The following is a 6,000-nucleotide window of genomic DNA, read 5'->3' as shown; positions in this document are numbered from 1 at the left end:
TATAGAAAATGCCACTACTTGTAATTACGATAATTTTTTATATGAATCTACATATTATATATAAAAGAAAGAAATATATATCTCTAGTCTATAGGGAGCTATAGGTAACATTGATCACTGATTGTCGGAGGCCATGTTTTTATGTTGTTTTTTATATCTGAGATGAAGTCACTGTCTTTGTGCAACTCAACAGTGAATGTCCACAGTGTTATCTCACACACACACACACACACAGCTCATGTGAGGTTCTGGTCAGACTCCTCTTCTTCGTCCACTCGTGTTTTTAGCCTACTAATCTCTCGTTGAGGGGCCAGTAGAGGGACCCCTTGAAGCATGCAGTTCCTGTGTTCACCACCAGGAGCAACTTTAGACGCGCCTCTGTGGAGGATGAAGCACTGTGACAACTCTACTGTAGACTGTTGGGTTCTTGTGTTCATCGTTGCCTCAGAGATTTATGTTGTCACTCATCTTCAGCAGATGTATATTAGCCACATCATGTGATCAGCTACAGCCATGTCTGACCCCCGGAACATGTGTAATGAAAAATGTATAGGAATTGTTTCGCGTCCGCCATGTCGTTCGTGTGATCAGCGGGTTGATTCGGGGAAAGAAAAAGCAAATAAAAAGACTATTTTTATGGATTTATATCAATAAATTTGGTGTGCTAACGGATGACATCATGGTACTGTACGATAGTTTCTGTGTGTGCAGGATTCCCTGACACATCCCGGTTTTCTTTTTTTCTCTTTTCTGTCTTCAATTGAATCAAGTTATCCATTTTATAAGTCGCAGTGTCAATTCATATGGCAGATTGCAATTAAATAAATACCCTTTGTCTCCTATCCGCTCCTTTTCTTCCTATTCCAGCTTCTTTATATGCTATTTTGGTCCGTTTGTATGGAATAGCAGGAATAACATCATTCATAAATAAAAAACAAATTATGTTTAACAGTTAATTATTTCTGAATTATGCCACTGCTGCTATTTTTTATTTGTTTTTCAATTTTAAAATAAAACTTTAAATGTTTCCATCATAAGTATATGGTTCATCCAGGAACTCCAGTTTCCTCCGGGAGTACCGAAACTCACGGTAGATGACATGTGACATGTGATGATTCATACATGAGTTTTACTAACCACGGTTTTCTGTTCCTCCTGCCCTCTGTAGCTGGGACATGCTACTGTCTGCAAGCCTGTAATGGGAAATAAAGGGGAAAGAAATTATTGTTTGCAAAGGAAATATTAAATATTGACAATGTTCGTGTGTACTTAAACAAGTACAAAGACGTTGGCATTAAATACTTCGAATCATCGTGTCTTCAGGAATCATTCAGACAATCTTGTGCTCTGTTTTGAAACAAACAACTCATTGGTGCCACTGGTTAAATCTTAAGGGAATACTTTGTCTTCTAGGATGAAAAATTAGTTGAAACACAACAATTATTTCTGACAAACTGCGAACTTCCGAAAAGAACCACCGTTTTGCAGAACAAACTATTTTGAAAGAAACAAAAGGTTTGATGATATGAGCTTTTTCTGCATACATTCTTGTTCAGAAAGTGAAATTATTTCATTAATCTTTCAAAATTGTGCTTCTTTTGAAAGAACTTCAATGATGAATAACCAATTTGTGTCCACAGGTAGTGTGTTCTCGGTATGCATCTCTTACCTAAAGCCTGAGGGGGATGTTGTTAGTGCAGCGTTAATGCTAAGGCTTGTTGTTATGATGCACCTCACGTCAGGGCCATCAAACACATTTTGCATAAATTTCATAAGATATAGATGAATCATAAGGTTTGTATGTATCTTATTGTTCATTTATTCATTCTTTTTCTGATGCTTAATCCCTTATGGGGACCATAACCACTGCAATACTGTGCACTGTATCTTATTGTTTCTGTCACAAATAATAAAAACCAATTCCCCAACCACCAGGCTGGGAGGCCGTTTGAGGCATTAGTTACCCTGACCAACAGAAAAAATAAATAAATGTATTTTTTAATGTTTTTATTTTATGGGGCATAGATATCAATGTTGTTGAGCTTCTTGTTTTTCAAGTTTGTTTTAAAATAAACTAGTAAACTAGCATAAACAAGTGAAACACAAACCCTATCGGAAAATCTTTTTGTCAGACGCCCTTAACAATGCAGCCTTTAATATGGTCAGGGGTGCAAATATAAGGTTAGGCACCCCTGATTTAAATAGTGGATATTAGGGTAAAAAACAAGCAATCATTTAAATACAGGAAGACTGATATAAGTAGTGTAATCAAAGTAACATAATATGAAAAAGTTGGATTATTATCTATGTAATGGTGTTGGAAAATATCAAAACGACGATATATTGCAATAGTTTTTACAACTATGCCCATATTTTATAACCATCTTTTTTTTTCTACATTGATATATAATATAAATACTTAATAAACACCATGGTTAAAATATAAATTATGATTTTAAAGTTTGTGTTAAATGAAATCATTTGATATTAGCTAATACATATTCACAGCATCTGTATCTGGTCCTGGATGTATTTCAACGTGCTGTCCTTAAACCGGCTGGTGGCTCTAACATCCTCAGGGTGTGGGGGGAGATATACGCCACACCTAGCGCTGCCAACATTTTGACTATGGGATCATATTTTGTCATTGGGCTTATTAGTCCGTGGATATCCAACCTGTCATCCTTAAAGGGCACCTCTATTTTACTCATCAGTATGTGTCTTTTTCTAGAAAACTATCATTGATTGAAGTATTTACATTAGAAAATGTGCTTAAGCCCCACCCACTAAGAGTGCTTGTTAAAATCCTATTTACCATAACCACACCCACTCTGCTGAGATTGGTCAAACATGGAGGTTTGTCAATGATCCAGGAAGTCTCCACCTCCAAGTGACGTTTATAAAGAAAGAAGCCCATTATTACGCAATAATGGGTTCCGTTCTTGTGGCGTCTCGTTCTGCGAAACTTCAGACGGAGAATAACTTTATTAAGTAAAAACTTCAAAACTTACGATCATCATCATGAGGGACTTAGAGCATCTTGGAGAGGAAGACTTCAACATTTGAAACATGTGAGTATCAAAATTAACAACCTAATAACTTGTGTGATTGGCAAAAATTGCTGTCAAGTGTCGGCAATGTTCCAACAGTTCCAAACACCACATAGCTCAAACACACCGAGCTCCAGCCAGAGCTGTGGACTCTTAATATACTGCAGCCATTACTCTAAACAGTAAATAAAATTGTTCTCTATCATAGCTCTACTACAATTACCGTACACAGACATAAACAAAAACTGAATCGTTGTCTAGGAGAACGCAACTCGGCCATATAGAGTTTATTCATAAAAACACACCATAAAAATAATTGAATAACACTTCAATGAATAAAGAACTGTCTTGTCTCACATGGAAGAAAATAAACTTGACTGTCACTCAAATGATGCCACAGTGTTTGTTGCTTAGTTGCATTCTTTTGAAAAAAGGAAATTAAAAATGCATATGATAATTGAAGCTAAACATCTTTTACTTCATCAATGTGCTGCTTTAATATAGCCAAACACAGATAAAGACCATGAATCAATGATTTTATTTCAAATAAATGACTTATTAATATCCTAGAGTTAGTCAAAGTCACCACTTGGTGTCTTCTCTCATTTATTGATGATTGTTATAATAATAGCACTTTAATCTCATCATACTCAACATACAAATAAAGTTAACAAAGATCTACTGTCCGTCACCTGTTAACTGCATTACAGAAACGTAAATATGCTTCAAATCAATTCGATGTTTTTTAATAAATAAAAAAAAGAGTGATCTTGAGACAACTGAAAAGAAAATAAACACACACACGTTCAAAACATGCTTAACACACTCTGGAAACATTTCAGACAATATTTAACTTTTACTAAAGCTTTATAAAACAACTTCAGATATGTGTTTCTCATGTCATTTAGAGTTTGAAAATGATGCATGTAGTTAAATAAACTCTAAATTCAAGGTTCAAACAACACAATCCAAAATGTGCTTAACTCACTCGGAATACATTTTATTCAGACAAGATTGTAACTAAAATGTGTTCTTCTTGTCATTAAAAGGTGAAAATTAATTGACCATGTTTTAAGATGATAAGGGGACCATTAAGAAATGCTTTATTGATTGTGAAATTTGAAGTGAAACTTATAGAATGAAATCTTTTTGCCCAATAGTTTCTTATTAAAGAACATCATCAACGGTTTAAATAAACCGATACTCCCCCCTAGCGGCGAGTTGGCAGAAATACCATTTCATGAAGCCCTTTTAAAACTAAATTAAAATATATGTCACTAATTCCGAATGTTTTCATCGTCTTCCAAAATGATTTTATACAATTTTGCAACTCGTTAAAAATGTTTTTGTCACACTCTTAAAACATGATTTAACTTAACTAAACTACACTAAAACGTTGGATATGTGTTCCCTTTGTCATGTTAAGGTGCAAACTTGTTTAAAGACAGGTGTGGTCAAAATTTGAGTTTATTATCACTTATTTTACAGTTACGAGATATAAATGATTGGTGGACAAGAGCAGCACAAGTGATATATTGTCATAATCATTAAACTTTCTCTAGGAGTATTGCTGCAAATGATGTAATTTCGACTGTCACTCAAACCCAGATTTGAGATTTTGCTGCATTTTGTGAAAACGATACTCATAACACCCCCTATTTAACACATGTGCTGCTTTCACCATCAAAGCCAACAGCCAAGCATGTACGGATTCACCATCGCGTCCAAGCATCCTGCGTCACATCCCATTTTTTTTAGGTTTGTGCAACAAAAAAACAGCATCCACTAATCTCCAAAGAACAATTATTCTCCAGTTTCATGGTTAGAAAACAAGTGTGCAATGACCCACCTACTGAATAAACTGACTGCCATGACCACCAACCTGCTGTTTATATCGATCAACACTTTTTCTGGGGCTCGATGATCAGCATCATCGGGTGCCTCAACCCAGCACCCAGTTCATCCCGCAGTGTCAGATCTGCCTACCGAAAGGGGCAAGAAGGACAGCCCTGAACCCAAGTCTTCCTCGAAAGAGTGTAAAGCGACCCCCAGACAGGCATGGCCCCAGACAGCAAGACTCCTCAACTTTCTCCCCATTCATCACTTTGTGAGTGTCATTCTATGTAACTATTGGTCTGACCTTTTTTGGCCTCAGTCCCTTTCGGCAGAGCCCTTTACCGGTGGACTACTTTGGCATTTTAATGACAGGAGAACAATAGAAATAGAAAAATAGAAAACGTTTATTCATCCCCACACTTTTACAACAGCAGCTCAAAATGTTGAGTTTCAATCTTGCATTATTATTTTTTGACGACTCCCCAACTTCAGTTGTTGTGTATGTTCTTCAGTTGTTGTGTATGTTCTTCAGTTGTTGTGTGTGTTCTTCAGTTGTTGTGTGTGTTCACTCAAGGGCATCCAAGGCGCACAAGTTTGTAAAGCAAATCATTTGTTTACTTGACTCTGTAATGTAGAATTCTCGCGCACCTGCTCTTTTCCTGTGTTCTACTGCGTTAATGATAAGTACTCCACTTTGTAAGCAGCTGCCTTAATAGGTGGGTTGGTTTTTTTTTCAGTTTTTTCTATGCTTTGGAAAAACCTGATACTCTGGGTTTTCTGACAATTTCTCCCATTTTTGGGTTGTTGTTTTTTTAGTAGGTATTATTCCAACTGTTTGTAAATTGGAATTTGAAGAATCTCAAAGTATTTTATCAACAGTGTCCTGCTGCGTGTTGAGTGGAAACCCAGGAAGAAGTGTCGAGTCTCAAGCGCCTCATTAAAGAGACGCTGCTGTGTGTGAACGTGACAAAAGGATTTGTGTCTCTGAAGAGAAGAAGGATGTTCATTCAGGGAGTTTCTCTGTGTCGCTTTCAGATCCTCCATCACGCCTTTTAAAATTCTCTCTGAACCCCTTTAACATCCTTGACTTCATGATTTTTTACTGTCCAAATCC

Source organism: Callionymus lyra, chromosome 7 (genome assembly GCF_982586985.1).
Source record: "Callionymus lyra chromosome 7, fCalLyr1.hap1.1, whole genome shotgun sequence".
NCBI classification, from domain to species: Eukaryota; Metazoa; Chordata; class Actinopteri; order Syngnathiformes; family Callionymidae; genus Callionymus; species Callionymus lyra.
This window is presented reverse-complemented; position numbering follows the sequence as displayed.